This window comes from Chiloscyllium punctatum, chromosome 26, assembly GCF_047496795.1.
Source record: "Chiloscyllium punctatum isolate Juve2018m chromosome 26, sChiPun1.3, whole genome shotgun sequence".
Taxonomy (NCBI): Eukaryota; Metazoa; Chordata; class Chondrichthyes; order Orectolobiformes; family Hemiscylliidae; genus Chiloscyllium; species Chiloscyllium punctatum.
In genome coordinates this window covers 63,982,881-64,010,001 of record NC_092764.1, presented here as the reverse complement: position 1 = coordinate 64,010,001, position 27,121 = coordinate 63,982,881, and the positions used below count along the sequence as shown (strand labels likewise).

The window sequence follows — 27,121 nt, the reverse complement described above, 5'->3', positions numbered from 1 at the left end:
ATGACCTCATTGAACGGCAGAACAGACTCAAGGGGCTGAATGGCCGATTCCAGTTCCTATATTTTTGGTCCCTACATGGGTCCTCCAGTGCAGATTTGACCGAGCCCCAGTGCAGTTACTCCAGCCTCGAATCTGCCTCCTCTCTCTTGGCCCCTATGCAAGTTTTCCAGAGTGGACATGGCTTCTCTAACGTCCTTGTTAGGAAAATTCAGTTTGTAAAGGACACTGATATTCACCAGGGTCCCCTGGAAATGAGCATGTTGGGGAGGCTGTTAGCTTCCCCTCTGGTGGATAGGGTCACAGTCCCAATATGGCTAAGAACCAACAAGAGTTAGTTAATATACTAATCGTGCATGAACGTTTATGCATTGGTGATACAAATATGGTCAAGTTCACTGGAGTGTTTGAAAGAAAGAACCACACAATAGCCACTAAAACGTTAGATTTCAGTAAGGCTGACCGTAATAAGATTGTCTGCACTAAACTGAGAAAGTCTTTTCATGGTTAAAAAGATGGACAGAAGATGGGAGGTTTTCAAAAAACAAATTTCTGATAAAGAACCAGTTTATACCCCTGGTGTCCAAGAGGTCGACCTGCCAAAAAGGCAAGAATGATGAAGGTAGGGACCAACATTAAACTAAGAGAGAAAGCCTTTCATTAATGCAAAAAATAGCACTGATCTTGATGAAAGGGAAATGTACAAAGAACAACAAAGGATGACAATTCAGAAAATGAGAGCTATGGAAACGATACATGAATAGAAGAAAGATATTAAAACCAACACAAATTAGTTTTGGAATTGTACCAGGATAAATTGTGGTCGTGAGTAATGTTGGCCCATTGGTAATTGCTAATGGTGACAGTGTGAATTACGTTAAGGATATTGATGTTTTATTGAATAATTACTTAGCGACGATAGTGGAAATACATGCCAGAAATTCCCGGAAAAATATTGTTGAGTTAGGGACAGGATCTTACTAAAACTAACATAAGCAAAATTATAGTAATGAAGAAAATAGTGCAACTGAAGTGTGACTGATACTGAGGAGCAGAGGGAATTCATTCCAGGCCCTTAAAGGAAGTAGGTGAGAACATTGGAAAATTATAATCAGGTGACTGACAAAAATAAAACATAGAATTACAGATGTTGGAGATCTGAAATAAAAACAGCATTTGCTGGAGAAACTCAGCAGGTCTGGTGGCCTCTGTGGAGAGAAAGCAGAATTAACATTTTGAGTCCAGTTCTCAAGAAGAGTTTCTCAACTTGACATGTTAATTCCACTTTCTCTCCACAAATGCTGCCAGACCTGCTGAGTTTCTGCAGCAATTGCTGCTTTTATTGTAATTTTCCAAACTTCTTATTGCTGTGTATGGATGTTATTGATATGGACTTCCAGAAGGCATTTTACAAAGTGCATCATTAGAGACCATGAGCTAAAGCTAAAACAAATGGAACGAGAAACAAGTTATTGACCTGATGAGGAAATTGGATGGACCAAAGGGAACAGTATCAGATAATGGACAGGTCACTCTTATCAACAGGATATGACAGAACATATGGAACAGAAGGCCACACATTTGTGGGCGGCACGGTGGCACAGTGGTTAGCACTGCTGCCTCACAGCGCCAGAGACCCGGGTTCAATTCCCGCCTCAGGCGACTGACTGTGTGGAGTTTGCACATTCTCCCCGTGTCTGCGTGGGTTTCCTCCAGATGTTCTAGTTTTCTCCCACAGTCCAAAGATGTGCAGGTCAGGTGAATTGGCCATGCTAAATTGCCCGTAGTGTTAGGTAAGGGGTAGATGCAGGGGTATGGGTGGATTGCGCTTCGGCGGGGCAGTGTGGACTTGTTGGGCCGAAGGGCCTATTTCCACACTGTAAGTAATCTAATCTAATCTAAGCATTCAAATTTTTGATCATGTAAAAGAGAGGTGGGATTGTATAGAATGCAGAAGGAAACCTATACCACAAAGAGATATTGATGGGTGAAATGAACGTGCAAAATTGCAGCCAGTGGATTTGAATGTTGGAAGCTATGAGATCATCCACTTTAAATCTCTAAAAGAATTGAATAGGATCTTTTGTAAACAATGGTTGGAAGTTCAGAGAAACTTTCTAGTCCACTTGTATAAACTATTAAAATGTCAAAAATCCAGATGCTAGTGGAATGTTGGCCTTTATATCAAGAGGGCTACAATATAATTAAACAGAGGTAGTGCTTTAGTTATGCAAAGCCATGGTGAGACCATACCTGGGAGTCACTGGGAGCAGTTCTGAGCCCCATACCTTATGAAAGATATACAGGTCTTAAAGGGAATGCAGTGTAGATTTAGCAGAATCATACCTTGGACGACCAAGGTTAAAACACAAGGAAATATCACACAAATTAGGGCTGTAATCCTTGAAATTGAGAAAGGTACAGGGTGATTTGGTTGAAGTGCTTGAGATATTAAGGAGACGAGACAGGCAAGAGCTGACTCTTATGTTGTTTGGGATAAGTCCAAGTTGTGTTGTGATTTTGAAGGATTTCTCACCACGAGGCCTAGCGAGCTTTCTCATTGTATCCCACCAAACTTGCTTATTTAATTACATAAAAATAAGGAGTGCAGGTGCTGGAAACCAGAGTCTAGATTAGAGTGGTGCTGGAAAAGCACAGCAGGTCAGGTAGTATCCAAGGAGCAGGAAAATCGACGTTTCAGGCAAAAACCCTTCTGATGAAGGGCTTTTGCCCGAAACGTCGATTTTCCTGCTCCTTGGATACTACCTGACCTGCTGTGCTTTTCCAGCACCACTCTAATCTAGCCCCTCGCTTATTTAATTACCTGGCCTAGCCATGGTCTGTCATGATTGATTCCTGCCCCATCTTACCATTTACCATTTCCGAAACATCACCACTCAACAGGTATCCCAGAATTCACAGCATCCCTTGCGCCATTTTGAAGAGTCCGTTTGTGGACCCAGACAAGCCGGGACAGTGTGGAGCTGCACAGTTGCTGACCTTTGCCCTAGACAGCGCAGACATGAGGAATTGACACCTTGCTGTGTGGGCAGAGCTCTGGTCATGGTGCTGGCCAGGTTGGTGCTGATGGGACTTCTTCTTCCCTCCAGGACCAGCGGTGGAGGCCATGCCACCATAAACCATGCCAGCCTGGGCCCAGGTGTCCATTCAGCTGAAAGCCATCTCAGCCCGTCTGGAGAAATGACCAGCAGAAAAGGGAGAGAGTGAATGTCCTTCTTCACTCTGTCAGAGTAAGTGCCACCATCTTCCCTCTGCTTCCTCACACTCACTCTGTCTCTGCTACTGTCCCCACCTCCCACCAAGGCTCACGATCTACCACTCTCACTATTACCTGCAATATTTCCCCTACCTGCCCTCACCCACCCCCAACCTCTGAATCCACTAGCTCTGTATACCCTCTGCACTGCCTACTCTATCATACGGGGCACCTTGCCACATTCACTAACAGTAATGCTGTACCATCCACTCTCATCTCCCATAATCCCTCACTCTCATTCCAGAAGGATAGCAGCCCATAATAATACAGAAAGATTCAGGATGGCTGGCTGGAGGGCCACCCCCCCCATTCAGCTCCTCACCCTTTATGGGCAGTGAATCCTGAGTTGGACTGCCCTGAGCAGGGCCTGGACTGGTGTTTGGCTCTGCTCTTGACTGGAATCCCGTCAGAGAAAACTATTCCCCTTGACAGGCTGGCAACTACGACAGGCTTCCTGGCTTTGTGTCTGCACTAAACGGCACTACAAGACAGCAGTAATATGAAGCCACCACCTCACTGACTCGGCAAATCTACTTAAGACATTGGAAACACGAGATAAGTAAACCAGAGAGAATACCTGACATTTCAACTCACCAGTTGCTCAAAAGGACCTCCATGTGGGGCACCAACATCTCAGGGCACACTCTGTGGACATCCCCTTAATAACTGGGTGGCACGGTGGCACAGTGGTTAGCACTGCTGCCTCACAGCGCCTGAGACCCGGGTTCAATTCCCGCCTCAGGCGACTGACTGTGTGGAGTTTGCACGTTCTCCCCGTGTCTGCGTGGGTTTCCTCCGGGTGCTCCGGTTTCCTCCCACAGTCCAAAGATGTGCAGGCCAGGTGAATTGGCCATGCTAAATTGCCTGTAGTGTTAGGTAAGGGGTAGGTGTAGGGGTATGGGTGGGTTACGCTTCAGCGGGGCGGTGTGGACTTGTTGGGCCGAAGGGCCTGTTTCCACACTGTAAGTAATCTAATCTTACTTAATTAATCTAATTAAAACTGGAGATATACCATGAAGGTCCTTAGAGGCTGGCAGATGCCAGTGTCTATGGACATGGGCTATGTGTGGCTGGTGCCCATGGAATGTGCTCTGGGGTGTTGGTGCCTGGTCGTCCAAAATGTGGAGCTTGGTCTTTCAGGAGTGACATCAGGAAACAAATCTGTAACTGGTCTGGGAGGAGTTTGTAACCCTCTTCTGGTCGCTGCAATTAATATGGATTAATTCTTAATCTTAAACTGAGAGTGACAGATTTTCATTAGCCAGTGATATTCCTGGGAAAGGTCAAACTCTCTCCATGGAGGTCAGTCACAAATGATTATTCTTTCCTTTCAATGGCAGAGCAAGCTCCAGGGGGTAAATGTTCCTCCTCCTGTAACTGTGGCCTACCCAGTTAAACTCAGGACTGGCATTTATTCTGTCAGATCAATGCAGGTTTTGAGATGGTAGAACGCAAACGATTAAAATGTAAAGAAAAGAAACAGAAGTACAGATTGATTGTTTCCGGTGGTGAAGTGGATTAGGGTGAGGACACATGGGGATAAGAATGAGTGTCTGACTGGTTTTACATTCCCCATTATAAGTGGTGAGGGGACACTCCCCCAGTAAAATTGGGAAGGGAATACGTCCCAGTAAAACTGGTGGGGGATACTCCTTAATAAAGCTGGGAAGGGAACACTTCCCAGTTAAAAGTGATGAGGGGCCATGACCCAGTAAAACTGTTAAGGAGACACTCCTCAGTAAAACTGGTGAGGGGCGTGTGACTGGTAAAGCTGGTCAGAACATTGAATGGAGGAGTTGGGATGTCATGTTGCTGCTCTACAGGACATTGGTGAGGCCACTTTTAGAATACTGTGTACAATTCTGGTCTCACTGTTATAGGAAGGATGTTGTTAAACAGGCGAATATGCCGTTGTTTGGACTGGAGGGTTTGAGTTCGAGTGAGATGCTGAATAGACTGGGGTGTTTTTTCCTGGGGGTTATGGATGCTGAAAGGTGACCTTATGGAGGTTTATAATATCATGAGGAACATTGATCAGGTAAATGGTCACGGTCCTTTCTCTGTGAAGGGAGAGTCCAAACCTAGACGGCATAACTTTAAGGTGAGAGGGGTAAGGTATAAAAGGGACATAAGGGGTTATTTTTTTCTGCAGAGAGTGAGTGTGTGTATGGAATGAGCTGCCAGAGGAACTGGTGGAAGCTGGTACAATTACAACATTTAAAATGCATCTGGGTGGGTACATAAATAGGAAGGGTTTAGAGGGATATGGGTCAAATGCTGGCAAATAGGACTAGGTCAGATTGGGATGTCTGGTCAGCACAGACAAGTTGGACCGAAGGGCCTGTTTCTGTGCTGTACATCTCTCTGACTCTTTGGTGAGTGGATACTCCCTGATAAAACTGTTCTGCTTTCCGTGCTTTTAAGGAACAAAGCAGTCTTCCTCAGAACCCTGTCTGCTCCACACTTACTCCCCGTACAGCAAGCTGTACTTCCCAAAACCCTGCACCATTATTGTCTGACACCCCTCCCCCACCTCATCACCCTCACTACATATTTCCACCTTTGACATGGGCTCCTGGTGGGAAAGTGTTTGGGACCCTGGTTTACAGAAGCAGGACCATGGTCAATGTTAACATGGACGGTTTGGATGGATGAGCATTGTGGCCAAGATGGCGGCAGAGGAGCAGCACTGTGTCCGAGCTCCTGATCCAGGGTTTGTCCTTTTCCTCCTGCTTTCTTTATTCCTCTTTTCTCTTTTTACTTTTGTTTTTTCCCTCCTTTTCTCTTTTACTCTTTTCTTTCTATTTCTCTTTCAAAGCCTTTCTCGGCATCTTTGGCAGGCTGAGAGTGGGCCCGGCCTCCTGAGCATGTGCGGCAGCGGTGGCAATAGAGTCAGCTCCTCCCAGCATCAGCAGCGACGAGACTCATGGGGGTGGGGTGGGGAGGGTGGTGAGTGAGCCCAGCACAGGGAGAATGAGCCCAGCATGGGGAGAGTGAACCCAGTGCGGGGAGAGTGAACCCAGCACAGGGAGAGGGAACCCAGTGCGGGGAGAGTGAGCCCAGTGCAGGGGGAGTAAAGCTAGTGCAGGGGGAGTGAACCCTGCATGGGAAGAGTGAACCCAGTGTAGGGAGAGTGAAGCCAGTGCAGGGAGAGTGAGCCCAGTGCGACGGGAGAGTAAGCCCAGGACAGGGAGAGTGAGGCCAGTGTGGGGAGAGTGAGCCCAGTGTAGGGGGGTGAGTGAGCCCAGCACTGGGAGAGTGAGGCCAGTGTGGGAAGAGTGACCCCAGTGTGAGGGGAGAGTGAGCCAGTGTGGGGGGTGAGTGAGCCCAGCACAGGGAGAGTACTATGACATGGGGTAAATCCCCTCTGTTAATTTTAAATCAGCAACACAGAAAAGATTTATCCTGTGGAGTAGAACATAGAACATAGAACATAGAACAATACAGCACAGAACAGGCCCTTCAGCCCACGATGTTGTGCCGAACTTCTATCCTAGATTAAGCACCCATCTATGTACCTATCCAAATGCCGCTTAAAGGTCGCCAATGATTCTGACTCTACCACTCCCACGGGCAGCGCATTCCATGCCCCCACCACTCTCTGGGTAAAGAACCCACCCTGACATCTCCCCTATACCTTCCACCCTTCACCTTAAATTTATGTCCCCTTGTAACACTCTGTTGTACCCGGGGAAAAAGTTTCTGACTGTCTACTCTATCTATTCCTCTGATCATCTTATAAACCTCTATCAAGTCACCCCTCATCCTTCGCCGTTCCAACGAGAAAAGGCCGAGAACTCTCAACCTATCCTCGTACGACCTATTCTCCATTCCAGGCAACATCCTGGTAAATCTTCTCTGCACCCTCTCCAAAGCTTCCACATCTTTCCTAAAGTGAGGCGACCAGAACTGCACACAGTACTCCAAATGTGGCCTAACCAAGGTCCTGTACAGCTGGAACATCACTTCACCACTCTTGAATTCAATCCCTCTGCTAATGAACGATAATACTCCATAGGCCTTCTTACAAACTCTATCCACCTGAGTGGCAACTTTCAAAGATCTATGTACATAGACCCCAAGATCCCTCTGTTCCTCCACCTGACCAAGAACCCTACCATTAACCCTGTATTCCGCATTCTTATTTGCTCGTCCAAAATGGACAACCTCACACTTGGCAGGGTTGAACTCCATCTGCCACTCCTCAGCCCAGCTCTGCATCATATCTAAGTCCCTTTGCAAACGACAACAGCCCTCCTCACTGTCCACAACTCCACCTATCTTCGTATCATCTGCAAATTTACTGACCCACCCTTCGACTCCCTCATCCAAGTCATTAATAAAAATTACAAACAGTAATCTGCAAACATTTTTACTTGAAGTAGTTCTTGGCCATTCAAATTTTTGAGATAAATCTTTTCTGTGTTCCTTGTTTGAATTAAGTAGGAGGGTTTACCCTGTGACGTCATAGAGTCAAAGAGATGTATAGCATGGAAACAGACCCTTCGGTCCAACCCGTCCATGCTGACCAGATATCCCAACCCAATCTAGTCCCACTTGCCAACACCCAGCCCATATCCCTCCAAACCCTTCCTATTCATATACCCATCCAAATGCCTTTTAACTGTTGCAATCGTGCCAGCCTCAACCATTTCCTTTCTTAGCTCATTCCATTCATGTACCACCCTCTGCGTGAAAAAGTTGCCCCTCAGGTCTCTTTTATATCTTTCTCCTCTCACCCTAAACCTATGCCCTCTAGTTCTGGACTCCCCCGCCCCAGGGAAAAAAACTTTGTCTATTTATCCTATCCGTGCCCCTCATAATTTTGTAAACCTCTATAAGGTCACCCCTCAGCCTCCGACGCTCCAGGGAAAACAGCCCCAGCTTGTTCAGCCTCTCCCCATAGCTCAAATCCTCCAACCCTGGCAACATCCTTGTAAATTTTTTCTAAACCCATTCAAGTTTCACAACATCTTTCCGATAGGAAGGAGACCAGAATTGCACACAATATTCCAACAGTGGTCTCACCAATGTCCGGTACAGCCACAAAATGACCTCCTAACCCCTATACTCAATGCACTGACCCATAAAGGGAAGCATACCAACCCCTTCTTCACTATCCTATCTAGCTGCGACTTCACTTTCAAGGAGCTATGAACCTGCACTCCAAGATCTTTTTGTGCAGCAACACTCTCTGGGACCTTACCATTAAGTGTATAAGTTCTGCTAAGATTTGTTTTCCCAAAATGCAAAACCTTGCATCCATCTGAATTAAACTCCATTTGATCAAGATCCTGTTGTAATCTGAAGTAACCTTCTTTGCTGTCCACTGCACCTCCAATTATGGTGTCATCTGCAAACTTAGTAACTATACCCTTTATGCTCACATCCAAATCATTTATATAAATGATGAAAAATAGTGGATGGCTCGCTGGTCTATAGTTCCCTGGCTTGTCCTTACCGCCCTTCTTAAACAGTGGCATCATGTTAGCCAACCTCCAGTCTTCCAGCACCTCACCTGTGACTATCGATGACGCAAACATGTCAGCAAGAGGCCCAATAATTATTTCCCTAGCTTCCCACAGAGTTCTAGGGTACACCTGATCAGTTTCTGGGGATTTATCCATTTTATGCGCTTCAAGGCATCGAGCACTTTGTCCTCTGTAATACGGACTTTTTTTAAGATGTCACCATCTATTTCCCTACATTCTATATCTTCCATGTCCTTTTCCATGATAAACACTGATACAAAATGCTCGTTTAGTATCTCCCCCATTTTCTGTGGCTCCACACAAAGGCTGCCTTGCTGATCTTTGAGGGGCCCTATTCTCTCCCCGGGTCCCTTTTTTCCTTAATGTATTTGTAATAACCCTTTGGATTCTCATTAATTCTATTTGCCAAAGCTATCTCATGTCCCCTTTTTGCCCTCCTGATTTCCCTCTTAAGTATACTCCTATTGCCTTTATACTCTTCTAAGGATTCACTCGATCTATCCTGTCCATACCTGACATATGCTTCCTTCTTTTTCTTAACCAAACCCTCAATTTCTTTAGTCATCCTGCATTCCCTATACTTACCAGCCTCTCCCTTCCCCTTAACAGGAATATACTTTCTCTGGATTCTCATTATCACATTTCTGAAGGCTTCCCATTTTCCAGCCGTCCCTTGATCTGCGAACATCTGCGCCCAATCAGCAAATGACAGTTCTTGTCTAAGACCATCAAAATTGGCCTTTCTCCAATTTAGACCTTCAACTTTTAGATCTGGTCTATCCTTTTTCATCACTATTTTAAAGCTAATGGCCCCAAAGTGATATTTCAGTCACCTGCCATGCTGTTTTTCCTAAGAGTAGGTCAGGTTTTGCACCTTCTCGAGTAGGTACATCCATATACTGAATCAGAAGATTTTCTCGTACATATTTAACAAATTCCTCTCCATCTAAACCCTTAACACAATGGCAGTCCAAGTCTATGTTTGGAAAGTTAAAATCCCCTATCATAACCACCCTATTATTCTTACAATTAGCTGAGATCTCCTTTCAAATTTGTTTCTCCATTTCCCTCTGACTATTAGGGGGTCTATAATATAATCCTAAGAAGGTGATCATCCCTTTCTTATTTCTTAGTTCCATCCAAATAACTTTCCTTGGATATATATCCAGGAATATCCTCCCTCAGTACAGCTGTAATGCTATCCCTTATCAAAAATGCCACTCCCCCTCCTCTCTTGCCTCCCTTTCTGTCCTTCTTGTAACATTTGTATCCTGGAACATTAAGCTGCCAATCCTGTCCATTCCGAGCCACATTTCTGTAATTACTATGATATCCCAGTCCCATGTTCCTAACCATGCCCTGAGTTCATCTGCCTTCCCTGTTAGGCCCTTGTATTGAAATAAATGTAATTTAATTTATTCGTCCTATCTTGACCCTGCCTGTTTGATTCACTTCTGTTCTCAAATGTACCAGTCTCAGATTGAAATCTTTCCTCATTACCTCCCTGGGTCCCCCCCCCCCCCACACCTGACTAGTTTAAATCCTTCCAAACAGCTCAAGCCAATCTCCCTGCCAAATCAGGTGCAATCTATCCTTCTTGTCCAGGTCACTTCTAGCTCAAAAGAGATTCCAATGATCCAAAAATGTGAATCCTTCGCCCGTACACCAGCTCCTCAGCCATGCGTTCATCTGCTCTATCCTCCTATTCTTGCCCTCACTCGCATGTAGCACTGGGAGTAGATTAGATTAGATTACTTACAGAGTGGAAACAGGCCCTTCGGCCCAACAAGTCCATACCGCCCCGCCGAAGCGCAACCCACCCATACCCCTACATCTACCCCTTACCTAACACTACGGGCAATTTAGCATGGCCAATTCACCTGATCTGCACATCTTTGGACTGTGGGAGGAAACCAGAGCACCCGGAGGAAACCCACGCAGACACGGGGAGAATGTGCAAACTCCACACAGACAGTCATCTGAGGCGGGAATTGAACCCAGGTCTCTGGCGCTGTGAGGCTAACCACTGTGCCACCGTGCCGCCCAGTAATCCAGATATTACTACTCTCGAGGACCTTCTTTTTAAATTCCTGCCTGACTCTCTGTAATCTCCCTTCAGAATCTCAATCTTTTCCCTTCCTGTCTCGTTGGTTCCAATGTGGACAATGATCTCTTGCTGGCCCCTCTCTCTCTTAAGAACATTCTGCACCCTCTCTGAGACATCCTTGATCCTGGCACCAGGGAAGCAACACACCATTCTGATGTTTTGCTGCTGGCCACAGAAATGTCTGTCTGTACCTCAGACTAGACAGTCCCCTAACACAATTGATCTCTTAGTGCCCGACATACCCCTCATTGTATTAGACCCAGTCTCAATACCAGAAACTTGGCTGTTCGTGTTACATTCCCCTGAGAATCCATCACCCCCTACATTTTCTAAAACAGCAGAAATGTTTGAAATGGGGATAGCCATAGAGGACTCCTGCACTACCTGCCTACCTCTCTTACCTTTCCTGGAGTTAACCCATCTATGTGACAGTATCTGTGACTTTTCACCTTTCCGACAAGTGCCATGCATCACATACCATTGCATTTGCAAATTCCTCATTGCCTCTAACTGTCTCTCCAACCGATCAATTTGATCTGATAGGATTCGTAACAGAGAGTGAGGTCAGCGCGAGGGAAGAGTGAGCCCAGCACAGGGAGAGTGAACCTGGAGCAAGGTAGGGGTGGGGGAGGGACGAAATGAGTTGGACTGGAGGGTCTGTTTCCCTGTGACTCTCTATGACTCTATGACAGCAGACAGCAGACAGTAGCCACAGAGATAGCAGGCAGTAGCCAGACAGACAGTAGACAGTGGCCAGACAGACATTAGGGATTCACGATCAAGGAACTCCAGCATCCCCTGACCCCACGGACAAAGTGTCCACAATATAAGAAACGCCAAACTGCCAGGTCTGGATCTCTTCCAGACCCCAGTGCCTTTTGTCACTGGGTTAATCTCACGACAAACTCACTCCCACTTCCCACTCAAGCCACTCTTTAAAACTGCAGTTGATGTCAATAATGTTCAGGTTTCAGAGCATGTTCATGTGAAGGGGGAACCACACCAGGTTTCAGGTGATATTCTTACACTCCCTGATCAGGAGAAAGGGTGAAAATGTAAATGAGGCAGCTCATTGCAAACAATGCAGGGCCAACACAAACAAATATTTGCAAATAGAGTTTTATTTGCATCCAACCATCGCTGTTGGAGTCAGTGAGTTTTGTGTGGGATGGTTTCTAGCACATATCAGATTTCACAGCAAGGGGAGTTTTGCCAGTGTATATGTAAGGTCTTATCATCGTATCCGCACAGTATGAAAACAGGCCATTCAGCCCATGCTGACCCTCCAAAAAGCAACCCACCCAGACCCATCCCCCTACCCTGTATTTCCCATGGCTAATATTTCCCTGTATTTCCCATGGCTAACATGCTCATCTTTGGACACTGAGAGGAAAGCGGAGCACCCAGAGGAAACCCACGCTGACACAGGGAGAACATGCAAACTCCACAGAGACAGTTCCCCGAGAGTAGAATCGAAGCCAGTTCCTTGGTGCTGTGAGTCAGCAGTGCTAACCACTTTGCTGCTTATAGATATACTTCAGACAGTGTCTTCACATAAATTAAAGAGGCCACATGTGGTGATGCAAATGCATTAACAATTAAAAACAACCATTTTTAATAATGTGAGAAGGGTCTCACTGGGCTCAAAATGTTAAATAAAAACAGAGGGAACTGCAGATGCTGTAAATCAGAGGCAAATAGAAATTGCTAGAAAAGCTCAGCAGGTCTGGCAGCTTCTGTGGAGAGAAACCAGAGCTAACATTTCGGGTTGGGTGGCCCTTCCTCAGAGCTGATGGTAGCACGGGAAAGATTTATTTATATTCAGAAGGTAGGATGGAGGGAGGGGGGTAAGGAGTAAACGACAGGTGGGGATAGAGCCCAAAGAGAGAGAAAAGGAGTTGGTTTTTACAAATACATTAAGGACAAAAGGGTAACTAGGGAGAGAATAGGGCCCCTCAAAGATCAGCAAGGCAGCCTTTATGTGGAGCCACAGAAAATGGGGGAGATATTAAATGAATATTTTGCATCAGTATTTACTGTGGAAAAGGATATGGAAGATATAGAACGTACGGAAATAGATGGTGACATCTTCAAAAGTGCTCATATTACAGAGGAGGAAGTGCTGTATGTCTTAAAACGCATAAAGGTGGATAAATCCCCAGGACCTGATCAGGTGTAGCCTAGAACTCTGTGGGAAGTTAGAGAAGTGATTGATGGGCCTCTTGCTGAGATATTTGTATCATCAATAGTCACAGGTGAGGTGCCGGAAGACTGGAGGTTGGCAAACGTGGTGCCACTGGGAGCCTGATGTTGGTGGTGGGCAAGTTGTTGGAGGGAATCCTGAGGGATAGGATGTACATATATTCGGAAAGGCAAGGACTGATTAGGGATAGTCAACATGGCTTTATGTGTGGGAAATCATGTCTCACAAACTTGATTGAGGTTTTTGAAGAAGTAGCAAAGAGGATTGATGAGGGCAGAGCAGTAGACGTGATCTATATGGACTTCAATAAGGCATTTGACAAGGTTTCCCATGGGAGACTGATTAGCAAGGTTAGATCTCATGGAATACAGGGAGAACTAGCCATTTGGATAACGAACTGGCTCAAAGGTAGAAGACAGAGGGTGGTGGTGGAGGGTTGATTTTCAGACTGGAGGCCTGTGACCAGTGGAGTGCCACAAGGATCAGTGCTGGGTGCTCTACTTTTGGTCATTTATATAAATGATCTGGATGCGAGCATAAGAGGTATGGTTAGTAAGTTTGCAGATGACACCAAAATTGGAGGTGTGGTGGACAGTGAAGAAGGTTACCTCAGATAACAACAGGATCTTGACCAGATAGGCCAATGGGCTGAGAAGTGGCAGATGGAGTTTAATTTAAATAAATGCAAGGTGTTGCATTTTGGGAGAGTAAATCTTAGCAGGACTTAGACACTTAATGGTAAGGTCCTAGGGAGTGTTGCTGAACAAAAAGACCTTGGAGTGCAGGTTCATAGCTCCTTGAAAGTGGAGTCGCAGGTCGATAGGATAGTGAAGAAGGTATTTGGTATGCTTTCCTTTGTTGGTCAGAGTATTGAGTACAGGAGTTGGGAGGTCATGTTGTGGCTGTACAGGTCAATTTTAGGCCAATTTTAGAATATTGCGTGCAATTCTGGTCTCCTTCCTAACGGAAAGATGTTGTGAAACTTTAAAGGGTTCAGAAAAGATTTACAAGGTGCTGCCAGGGTTGGAGGATTTAAGCTATAGGGAGAGGCTGAATAGGCTGGGGCTGTTTTCCCTGGAGCGTTGGAGACTGAGGGGTGATCTTATAGAGGTTTACAAAATTATGAAGGGCATGGATCGGATAAAGAGGCAAAGTCTTTTCACTGGGGTCGGAGAGTCCAGATCCAAATGGCATAGGTTTAGGGTGAGAGGGGAAAGATATAAAAGAGACGTAAAAGACAACTTTTTCGTACAGAGGGTGGTACATATATGGAATGAGCTGCCAGAGGATGTAGTGGAGGCTGGTACAATTACAACATTTAAAAGGCATTTGGATGGGTATATGAATAGGAAGGGTTTGGACGGATATGAGCTGGGTGCTGGCAGGTGGGACTAGATTGAGTTCGGATATCTGGTTGGCCTGGATGGGCTGGACCGAAAGGTCTGTTTCCATGCTGTACACCTCTATGACTCTAAGCCAAAGGAGAAGCTAACGGTCTGGCTGGGAGGTTGAATGGCTGTTAATGGGGAGTATTAGTATCCCTTCCTTTGTTTGTCCAACTGTTCGTCTCTCAATTTGGGCTCTATCCCCAGCTATCATCTATTCCTTACACCTCCCGGCATTCCCCCACCCCACCCCACAACCACCCTACCTCTGCAGATAAACTTTCCGAGCTACCATTGAGCTTCCTTCTGAGGAAGGGTCACTCGACCAGATTTCTCTCCAGAGATGCTGCCAGACTTGCTGAGCTTTCAGAATGTTAAATCTGTTTCTCTCTCCACTGATGCTGCCAGAACAGCTGAGTTCCTCCGGCACTTCCTGCTTTTATTCAGATCTTTGCTCTTATTGACCATGTTTAATATATACTTCAGCCTTTTAAACTCGATTTGTTATTTTTAAAGAGAATCAATTGGCTGATATGGGAAGGAGAGTTTAAGCTTCCTGTAAACATTGTTGTTCATGAGATCAGCTCACTGTGGTACACCTCATTTCTCCTTAGTCCCTCTTGCTGTCCCGAAGTACTATATGTTGCTGCTCGAACCTGCTTGAGTCCCAGCCACGTCTGCCTTTCTGTGATGTGTGGGCTACATTCTTTGTTCCAGTCCTACTTGGGGACATGATCCCACAACACTTTCTCCAGTTCATTGATGGCTGTACACTGCTCTTGCTCTCAGTTGGACAGTATCCTTATTTGACTTCTATTTCCACTCTGCTCTCACCTTCACACAGTCTGCCTCTGACTTTTTCCCTTTGTTTCTTATTTTCTCCATTTCAATTTCTGGAGTAGATGATTAACTAACATTATTACAAACCCATTCCTGACACCCTATGTCTGGCGAGGTCACTGTTCTAGTCTCCAGTTTCTCCACATTCTCATAATGCGACCTTCCAAATCAGTGCCCTTTAGCTTTGTCCTCCCTTTTCCTTAACTCCTGTTCTGATAGGCCCTTTAACTGAGGTATTTTTAAACATTATTTCATATGATGTGGGCATGGAGCAAGACCAGCACTTGCTATCCATCTCCAGTTACCAATGAACGGGTCCTGGTGAGATGCCTTCTCGAAGGGCTGCAACCCATCCTGATGGTGTTTGCAACAGAGTTCCAGGCTTTTGATGTTATTTTAATGATGAAGCCAGCAATATAGGGCAAAGGCCTGCTTTGTCTCCTGTGGTACTTCAGGGAGATAGGGAACATTTCACCAAACAGGAAGTGACTGCTGTATAAGGTATTAGGTCAAAAAGGATTACCAGTGGAGATCAGTCTGTTAGTGGAGAAGAAGCAGTCTGTCATGGGATCCCCATGGAGACAGATGTGTTAGTCACTGGTTCCTTTGTAATTATTCCTCATTAGTCAACACCCCCACTTGTAGCTATTGCTATCAGCTAATATATCGTATCTCATTATAGTCTTACAATCATAGATGCCGAGACATTGAATATCCACCCCTAGCCATGCATCTCAGAATTTCAGATACTTCTATCAGGTTGCCCCTCAGCCTCTGATGCTCCATTGCAAACAATTTAAGTTTGTCTAATCTCTCCTTATAACTAATACACTCCAATCTTGGCAACATCATGGTGTTTTTGCACTCTTTCCAAAACTCCCATATCCTTCGTCAATGTGGCCAATAGAATGACATACAATGTTCCAAATGTGGCCTAACAAAGGTTTTATACAGCTGCAATAAGACTTCCTAACTTTTCTCCTCAATGCCCTGGTTACTGAAGGTAATCCTGCCATAGCCCTTCTTTACTCACCTTATCCAATTATGTTGCACTATCTTCAGCTGCTTCATCACTGACCTTCCTTCCATCATAATGTCAAAAGTGGGGATGTTCATCAATGATTGTATGATGTTCAGCACCATTCACAAAGCCTCAGATACTGAAGCAGTCCTTATTCAAATGCAACAAGATCTGGACAACGTCTGGGCTTGGGCTGACAAGTGGCAAGGAATATTTGTGCCACAGATATGCCAGGCAATGACCATCTCTAATACAAGATGATTTAACTAATGCCTCTAGACATTCAATGGTATAAACATTATTGGCAGTGAGTAATTCACCTCCTGACTCACCAAAGCCTGTCCACCATCTGCAGGACCCAAGTCAGGAGTGTGATGGAATGCTCCCCACTTGCTGAGGAGCTTGAATGGTTTCAGCTCCAAAAACACTCAAGAAGCTTAACAACATCTGGGACAAAACAGCCCACGTGATTGGCACTACATCAACAAGCATCCACTCCCTCCACCTCCGACGGTCAGTAGTAGCAGCGTGTACCATCATCAAGATGCACTGAAGAAATTCACCAAAAATTCTTAGACAGCACATTCCAAACCCATGATCACTTAGATCTAGAAGGACAAGGGCAGCAGGTACATGGGAACATCAGCATTTGCATGTGCCTCTCCTAGCCACTCACCATCCTAACTTGGAAGTATATCCCTGTTCCATCACTGCTGTGTGTATACTTAACACCCAGAGTGTCCCCACTCCATTTGCTGCCTCTTTCGGAGGGTGAAGAAACCCTTCACTGTTGAACTGATCTCTCTCTGGAAATGCAGCTTTCACATCAGTGGGTCTACAAGTCTGATCTGACAAACAAGCCAAGAAAATATTCAACACTGCTGTGGGTGAATCTACTCTCACATCTTGATCCTCAAGTTTCTCTTAAAAACCACCTGCCACTAGCCTGGCTTTAGGCTGAGATATTCAATCAGAAAGCACTTTTTCATTGTGTATCCATATCTGTGATAGAGCTGGTTGTCCCCAATCTGACCACTCTCTTTCCATCTCGAATTCTGTCCAGCTCTGACTGCTTCTATTAATTTGCCTTCTAGTTTGTAAGAGCTGCCAATCCTATGGGTTTCTGCTCCTGGTCTGTGCTACATTCCTTGACCTTGTTAAAGGTTACTCTCTGTCTTGCCTCCTATCTCCTTCTAGACTGCTCCTGTTTGACTTCCTCTCTTTCCAGTAGATTCCTTTCAATGGGTCGAGATCAGTTTCTCGGGGTATGTTCACTCCCAGAGTCACTGTCTGAGTTTACACTGCAATTCCCTGCCTTTCAATTTTGTAGTTCGATGCTCACAATCTAAGGACCTAATCACTTGTCCCTCATTCTCTATAATCAACCAACTGGTAACAGTTGTATTTCACCATTGACTAGCCCCTTCTGGTAAATATTTGACTTTATTACCTCCTTATATCTGTAGTCCTTGTGACTGATGAACATACTTCCCACCAGACCTGATATGTCCATGGGACAAACTATCGATTACAACAGTTTGATCTGCGTATTTGGGTAGGAGTAGTACATGGTTACTCATTACCTTCCATAGCTCCTTTAGAATCTGGAAAGTTCTAAACCAAGTAGATTTAGATTGTACCCAACCAGTCTGGTTCCCATGCTGTATAATTATTATTTTTCAGTCTTTACCAAAAGTCCCTATTCCGTCACTGTTGCTGGGTCGAAATCCTGAAATTCCCACCCTAAGGGAATTGTGGGTCAACCCACAGCATGTGGACTGCAACAGTTTGAGAGGCAGCTCACCGCCACTGTCTCAATGGGGCAACTAGGGACAGGCAATAAATGCTGGCCAGCCAGTGATGCCCATGCCCCATGAGTGTACAATAAAGGAGCAGGTCAAAGACTGGGGGCTTGGCTGGGCTTTAAGAATGATACCAGTGCCAGAAATCCCAGGATGTCCAAGCAGTGGTGAATACTACTGCCTTTGGCAAGAGGGAAGATCGCAGGAACAGGACCCAACACAGGCAGTGAGGCAAGTTGGGGACAATTGAGGAGACATTGTGCCAAACCATCCATGTAGCTCACCTAAATGGTTACTTTGCCAATTTCTGATGAAATTCAGCCGATGGTTTATTATAAAAGGTAAGGGCTTAAAAGAGTAGATAGGCTTAGAATTCATGCTTGGCAAAGGCTGCAAAATAATAACTATACAGCATGGGAACCAGACTGGTTGGGGCCACTCTTCAAGATTACTTGATATAGAAATTTGCAGATTCTGAAGGAGCTATGGAAAGTAATAAGGAACCAGGTACTTCCCATACCCAAATACGCGGATCAAGCATAAATTGTGATGGACTTTTAAAATGTTCTACAATCTACACTGAAACACTACAGCCCAATTCCTATTATAATGCTTCTTGCTGTACCATGGGCATGTTTATACATGGGGCTGTCAGGTAGATGGGAACAAAATAGATAATTCAAACAAATGGCCTGAGTTTAAAAACAGCACTGTGTTTAAAATTATAATAAGAAATCTCCTGAGTTATTGAAAATAATCAAAGCAATGATGCAATTTCAAGCTTTAATCTGCATTTTAATATGTAATTAATAAAACAATAAAGCATTCAAATCTCATAAAATGCAATAAGATTCTTCAAACAAAATTGACAGGCAAGATTCAATGATAGCTTCATTAAAAAGTCAGTGTTTCTCACAAAATAGTGTGGGAGCAAAATAATCATTTAATACATGAAGGTGAAACAGATTTTTGTGCAGAGCCCACAAGAAACAGCCAGAATATTGTGGATTTACTGAAACAAAGGAATTTTGAGTGAACGGTAACTGAGCGATCAGAGCTTCCCCTCTACGGTTTTATACACGCCTATTGACGTATTGTATTGACGCCTATTCCAACACAATCATTGACCTTCCATCCTGAAGATAATTCTGATCAGGAAAAACATCGCTTGACTCATTGATGCAGAGTATTGATCCCAGATGATGCGGTGATATATGGTGAGATTTTTCATGTGATGAGAATACAAGGCAGCGGGGAACACGACTGGTTTTTACAGACCATCACAAGGTTTTCAGGGTGGCATCACATTGACTCCACATACATTTATATGAGGAACTTGTTTGCATTTGGTAGCAGATGCCACATGAAAGATTACTGTACAGACTCTAGAGTGTGCAGTATGGGGTAACATCTTAGCAGGGATAGAGAACTGGTTAGCTCACTGGAAATGGAGAGTCAGGGCAAATGAGTCATTTTACAATTGTCACATTGTAATTATTGGGGTGTCACAGGGATCAGTACAGGGGCTTCAATCATTCACAGTCTTTATAAATGATTCAAGAAAGGGATTGAATCTGGTTAGTATTTTCACTGTTTCACTGATGACACAAAGGTAGTGAAGAGAGTAAACTGTGCTGAATATATAGGGAGTATGGAAAGGGATATAGAGAGGGAAAATGAATGGGGAAGAAAGTGGCATGTGGTGTATAATGTAGGAAATGTGAACTAGTTTACTTTGGCAGGAAGAAATGTAAACAGAGAAATTGAACAACATTGTGGCCCAGAGGGATTTGGCTGATCTGATTTGTGAATCATAAAAGGCTGGTGTTCAGGAACAGGAAATCATCAGGAGGACAAATGGACAATGGCATTTATTGCAAGAGGAGTCCAGTGTAAAAGTATTAAAGTGTGAAACCAGTGAATCCACATCTGGAGCCTGAAGTACTGCCGACAGTTTTACTCTCATGTCTTAAAAAGGATCTGATTCCATTTGAAGCAATTCAGAACAGATTCAGCACTGATTCCTGCGATGAAGGGAATGTCTTATGGGGAAAGATTGGACAGATTGGACAGATTGGGCTTGTATTCATTGAAATTGAGATGAGTGAGCAGTAATCTTATTGAAAAGGATAAAGTCCTGAGGGGGCTTGATATAGTGGATAAATAAAGGATGGTTTACTTTCTGGGAAAATTTAAAACCAGGGCCACAGATTAAAAATACATGGTCTTTGATTTAAAAGAAAAACAGGGAGAAATATTTTCTCTGACATGATTGTAAGTAAGTTGAATCCTGTTCCACAAACAAGCGAGGAGACAGAGTTATTGACAATTTGTAAGGTTGTGTTAGCTCCTTTATTAACAAAAAGAGGAGACAGAGTTATTGACAATGTGTAAGACTGTGTTAGCATCTTTATTAACAAAAAGAGGAGACAGAGTTACTGATGATGTTTAAGATTGTGTGAGCTTCTTTATTATCAAAGTAGTCAAAGGTAATGGAGTAAATAGGAAAGGAGAACTGAAAACATGATCAGATCAGCAATTATCTCAACAAATTGTTGAATAGGCTTGTTGGGCTGAATGGCCTACTCTTTCCCCTTATTTGTTTGATCCTATGTCTCCATGGTCACATGTATGAGGTATTTTATGTTGACCAATAATAAGCAGACATTAACCATTCTATAATGAATGTTGTTATGCTGTTGTATTGCTCTTATTGGCATCTGGGATCCAACCAACTGACATTTCTCTGCACCGAACTTCCTCTGTCATCTGTCCATCCATTCCACCAACCAGACTATGTCCATTTTAAATTCTCTACTATCCTCCTCACTTATGGCTCACCACACTTCCACGTTTTGTATCAGTTACAAACCTTTGAAACTGTGCCCTGAACACACAGGTTTGGTCATTGATATACATTGAGCCTAGAGTGCCAACACACCCCTGACAATTCTCAACAATAGGACACTCCAACCTTTCTATTCACTGAACCGCTCCTGTTTCCTCTCATTCAGCTGATTCCATAGCACATTGCTATTCCACAAAATGGCAACTTCGCTTACAAGTCTATGTGCAGCATTGTATCACATGATTTCTGGAAGTCCATGTAAACCACACAAACCACATTGTGTTCATCAAACTTCACTCTAATCTCTTCAAAACCTTCAAGTTATTAAGTCCAGTTTTCCCTTAAGAAATCCATTTTGCTTTTCTTCAATTGAGGCATATTTGTCCATGTCAAAAAGTGTGGTGTTAGAAAAGCACAGTCGGTCAGGCAGCATCTGAGGATCAGGAGAGTTGACATTTTGAGCATAAGCTCTTCATCAGGAACTGCCTGATCTCCAGCATCACTTTCTCCGTATTTGTCCATGTGACTATTAATTTGAGCTCATATTATCATTTCTCAAAGATATTCCACCACTAAAGTTAAACTAACTGGTTTGTAGTTGCTGATTAACCTAAGAACATTAATAGGTATTCATAAACAAATAAAAACTATAAGCTAGGTTTCAAGCCAATCATTGCAATCATTAACATTCTTAAAAATTATCAAATAAGACAATGTTTTATCATAGCAATTCCAATTGATAAACTCATCAGTGACAATTGATCTAATAACAATTAGATGATCAAGGCAGTAAATCACACTAAAACTTCCGAATAAAAATGTCACAAGGTTTTCGCAGGACATTGGTCCCTAGTTACAGTGAGAGAGGAAGAAACATGATTAAAAATTAAATACAAATCAAATCAAAGCAAGATGTAAATGTTCAAAATGATCACATTCTGTGATTCAACATCATAAAGATCAACTTTCTCAGAAATAGATTTTGGATATGAACGATCATTTTAAAGGACATTCTCTTTATGTATGTTTGTTATTTTGCATTAAAATATTTGTGAAACTCTAACAGAAAATGATATCTGGTGGGTTCTGAACTTATCAAAAAAGAAGCTGTGATCCTAAATAGAATGACATCGACTCTGCAGCACAAAACAGGCCATTCAGCCCAATGGGGCTGTGTCACTGATTATGCTGCACATGAGCCTCCCTCATTTCATCTTTCTCTCACTGGTTTGGGGTATGGCTCCAACATTCTTGGACAATGCCTGACAGCTTCTGTATCAGGCTCAGCTGAAACAGCCTGAATACTGTTTGGAATCAATTGGTGGGAAATCTGTGCACATGGAAGGGGAGACTCTCTTTGATCTTTGGTCTTTCCAGTGCACGGCTTCAGGGGTGCACCAGGAATTCAGGTACAGAGGCCACATCCCTTTCTATCTGTGATGGAAAGTTATGGGGCCCTCGCAGAATTCCCTGAATACGTCCCTGATGTGCTGCTCTGTGCTGGGAAATTTGCTCTGTGCTGGGAAATGTGCTGGGAAATGAGAGATGAAAGTTTAACATTGTGAGTCAGAAACAGATGGCAGCACATTACAACTGTCTTCATCAGTTGGTTGTAGTTTTACTTGTCTCGCTGACCGTGCTACTGGGTGATCGTGTTAACATGCAGTACCACAGGAATATGAAAAACCCTGCAAGCAAAACAAACTATTTCAGGAATTTGTTTCGGTGTTTACATCAAGTATGTTAAACATTAATAAATATATTTTAAGATTATTCATTAAAGAACTAGATATTTAATTGTGAGATGGCCAACATTAGTTTGATGATCCAGAACAAGGCATATTGATCCTTGAATGAATGTAAATTGGTAGATTATTTTTAGTGTTTATGTAATTGATTTATTATTCTCCATATCAAGAATGGTGGTCTGATGAATTTCTCCCTCCTCTCTATCAATGACATGGTACAAAGAAAATTAGAACAGCAGTAGACATTCGGCCCATCAAACCTGTTCCATCATTCATTCTGACCATGACTGATTGTCCAACTCAATGCTCTATTCCTGCTTTCCCCCCACATCCTCTGTTCACTCGAGTCCCAAGTGCTATATCCAACTCCTTCTTGAAACTAGACGATGTTTTGGCCTCGACTGCTTTCTGTGATTCTGAATCCCACAGCCTCAGCTCTCTCTGGGTGAAGTTATTTCTCCTCATCTCAGTCCGAAATGGTTTCCCCTGTATCATTAGACTGTGATTCCTGGTTCTAGACTCCCCCACCATTGGGAACATCCTTCCTGCATCAATCTGTCAAGTCCGATTAGAATTCTATAACATTTCTTAATCGTCCTGACTGGCCCAGGCTTGGCCAGTTTTACACTCTCCTGGCGCAGGATCACAAGACTTCAACTTAATGTCCATCACTAGGAGAGTTTGAGCACTTGATAAGTGGGGAAATGATCAATGGTCCAATGTTCATAATAGACAGAGGTGAACCCCTTCCTAAAAACACTCAGGAAAGTTCAATCACAGGGGTGATCACTCAGAGAAAAGTCATCCCTGCAAGTAGAATGGACAGAATCTACAAGGATCTGCTCCTCCAATCATCTCCAATCAGCAGTGACAGTGGCATAGAAACAGCCTCTGATTGTCGGAACTTAGAGAAGGTGAGTGGCAGCAATGAGCAAAGCTTTTGAGATGGAGAAAGTAGGGGCCCTGATGTTGGAGATGTCGAGGCTACAGACTATAGGAGGGACAAAAGACAGGGTGAGAGTGGAGCCCTGGAGCAAGGTTGCTAGATGGGGGAGGGGTGGGGAGTGTGCTGTGAGGCTGGGGAGGGAGAAGTGAGGACAGCTGCAGGGAGTGAGACCTGGGGACAGAAAGTTGCAAATGGGAGAAAAATGCTGTAACCATGGGAGAAGGTGTGCAAAGGGGGAGAGAGACTGCAAAGGGAGAATTCACTGCAAAGGATAGAAGAATCTACACAGGGGAGAGACTTTCACAAAGGGGAGAGAGTGGCTGTAATCGGGAGCAAACAGAAAGCTGAATGAGGTCAGGAGCTGCAAATAGGGGGAAAGAGGTGATGAATGCTAGTGAAATGAAGCCTCTGTTAATTGTGTAATTCAATATTAGAACACAGAACATAGAACACTACAGCACAGTACAGGCCCTTCAGCCCACGATGTTGTGCCGAGCATTTATCTTAACCTAAGATCAACCCAACCTCCACACCCCTCAGTTTACTGCCATCCATGTGCTTGTCCAACAGTCGCTTAAACATCCCTAATGTCTCTGACTCTACTACCACCACTGGCAGTGCATTCCACGCACCCACCACTGTCTGTACAAAAAAAACCTCCCTCTGATATCTCACCCTTCTTCCAATCACCTGAAAATTATGACCCTTCATGACAGCCATTACTGCCCCAGGGAAAGGTCTCTAACTATCTACTCTATCTATGTCTCCCATTCCCTTGTATACCTCTATCAAGTCACCTCTCTCTCTTACTCTCTCCAGTGTGAAAAGCCCAAGCTCACTCAACCTCTCTTTCTAAAACAAGCCCTCCAATCCAGGCAGCATCCTGGTAAATCTCCTCTGCACCCTCTCTAAAGCATCTACATCCTTCCCCTAATGAGGCGACCAGAACTGGACACAATATTCCAAATGTGGTCGAGTCAGGGTTCTGTAGAGCTGCAGCAAAACCTCCTCACTCTTAAACTCAATCCTCCTGTTAATGAAAGCCAAAACACCATATGCCTTCTTAACAACCCAATCAACTTGGTGGCCACTTGAGGGATCTATGTCCATGGACACCCAAGATCCTGCAGTTCCTCCACACCACCAAGAATCCTGTATTTAATCCTTTTTCATCATTCAAATTCTACCTTCCTAAGTAAATCATTCATATTTATCCAGGTTGAACTCCATCTGCCACTTCTCAGCCCAGCACTGCATCCTGTCAATGTCTTGTTGTAGCCCACAACAGCCCTCGTCACTATCTACGACACCACTGACCTTTGTGTCATTGGCAAACTTACTAACCCATCCTTCCACTTCTTCATCCCAGTCATTTATAAAATCCACAAAGGGCAGAAGCCCTGGGGACCCCACTGATCACAGACCTCCAGGCGGAATACTTTCCATCCACTACCACTCGCTGTCTTCTATGGGCCAGCCAACTCTGTATCCAGACAGCCAAATTTCCCTGTAATTTTCTGAATAAGCCCACCCTAGGGAACCTTATCAAATGCTTTACTGAAATCCATATGCACCACATCCACTGCCTGACCTTTGTCAACGTGTCTGGTCACATCCTCAAAGAGGTCAGTAAGGCTTGTGAGGCATGACCTACCTGACTCTGACAAAGCCATGCTGACTATCTTTAATCAAATGATGTTTTTCCAGATAGTCTTAAATCTTATCTCTTAGAATCTTTTCCAATACCTTGCTTGTAACAGATGTAAGACTGATTGGTCTGTAATTCCCAGAGGTTTCCCTATTCCCTTTCTTGAACAAAGGAACACCATTTGCCTCTCACCAATCAGCCGATATTACTCCCATGGAGAGTGAGGTTGCAAAGATCATCACTAGAGGCACAGCAATCTCATTGCTTACTTCCTGGTCCAGCCCTGGGGAATTACCTATCTTGATGCTTCCCAGAATTTCCAGCACATCCATTTCCTCAATATCAATCAGTGCAAGCATTTTAATCTGATCCATGGGGTCTTCACTATCAACAAGGAGTCTCCCTCGTGAGTAGTGAAGCAAAAACCTCATTTAGGGCCTCCCCTACCTCTTCAGACTCCAGGCAAAGTTCCCCTCCACTGTCCCTGATCATCCTCTCTCTGATCATTCTCTTATTCCTCACGCACATACAGAACGCCTTTGGGTTTTCCCTCATCCTGCCCGCCTAGGCTTGGAGATAATCCTTGGCTACAGGATTACCAGTTAGTGAGGAAAGAATTCAAAAATGGATTGAAGATTGCCAGGAGGGAAATATTGATCAGCTGTATTTCACAAAGATTTGCTTTTATATGTTATCCTATCACGTATTACTTCAACTCATCTCACATGCAGTGAATTATCCGAGGTGCAGTGACCGTGTTTGAGACAATCATGCTCCCACTTAGCAGAGACCTTGCCAGTCCACAGCAAACATGTTTAAGGTGATGGATGTTTGATTAGAGTATGTGCCAGTATGTTTTTTTCAAAAACCATTTGTTGCTTGCTAAATTACTCTGACTAACTTAAATGGAAATGCAGTCTCCAAAATCCAAAATCCCAAATAAAATCTTAAGAGAAGCCCTCAAAACATAATATTATTTTGACCTAAAATCTCATCAATGTGAACAGTCCCGGTAATAGTCTGACTGACCTTGGAGAGGGTTGAGGATGCAGAACAGGTATATTGCAGTTACACTCTGAGGTCCATATGAGAAGAAAGCTATGCCATAGGTAATGCCCAGTAGACAGGTCAAGCCGAGTACAGTGATTACACTCTTTCTATCTCTCCCTTTCAATCTGAACGCCTTCACACCCACAATTAGCAGCACGATTGAGTTACTCAGGAACACAAGTGCAAAATATGCAATATTTGTAACATAATGCACTGTCCGGTTTTCTATCCAACACCTGTTGAGAGGACAGAAAAATATTTTAATTAAGATCCCAAAAATCATCCCAAGAAGAGTTTTGTGCAGAATGAGGTGATGGTGTAATATTCATCCAAATGGGGAGGTGCCCATTTCAGTTGGTCAATCCTGCTGCCACAGAGAGGGGGGTGGATGGGTCGGCTCGCTCAGTTGGCTGGCTGGCTTGTTGACGATGTGAAATGACAATAACAGCATGGGTTCAGTTCCTGCTCTGGCTCTGGTTACTATGAAAGTCTCTCCTTCTGGATACGCAACAATGCAGAGTGGCTGGGCAGAGGCTGAAAGCCAAGTTCAGTACCCATAAGGATGGCCTGAACTGGGACCTTGAGTTCATGTCACACTACAGGTGACCCCACTTCACTATATACACTCACTATCTCTCTCTCTCACACACTCCGCAGTCCCTCTGTCATGCACACGCTCTCTCTCAGAGACACACACATACAATCCCCACACTCACACTAACGCACACACCCTCTCACAGACTTATACTCCATCACA

At 44.1% G+C, this 27,121-nt stretch overlaps 1 protein-coding gene and 1 long non-coding RNA gene across 2 annotated transcripts in view; one reads left to right on the top strand and one right to left on the bottom strand.

Moving 5' to 3' along the window:
* Positions 1–27,121, top strand: part of LOC140453131 (uncharacterized) — a 33,158-nt gene that overhangs the window by 5,019 nt on the left and 1,018 nt on the right. Inside the window, exon 2 of the long non-coding RNA XR_011952310.1 lies at positions 3,108–3,248. This is a non-coding gene — a long non-coding RNA (uncharacterized lncRNA). The remainder of the gene's footprint in view (positions 1–3,107; positions 3,249–27,121) is intronic.
* The window catches only part of LOC140453130 (adhesion G-protein coupled receptor G1-like), a 55,848-nt gene continuing 50,431 nt past the window's right edge, over positions 21,705–27,121 (bottom strand). Inside the window, exons 12-13 of the mRNA XM_072547542.1 lie at positions 26,344–26,600; positions 21,705–22,660 (exon numbers count right to left, since the gene is read on the bottom strand). The gene's annotated coding sequence lies outside the window, so the exon portion shown is untranslated. The remainder of the gene's footprint in view (positions 22,661–26,343; positions 26,601–27,121) is intronic.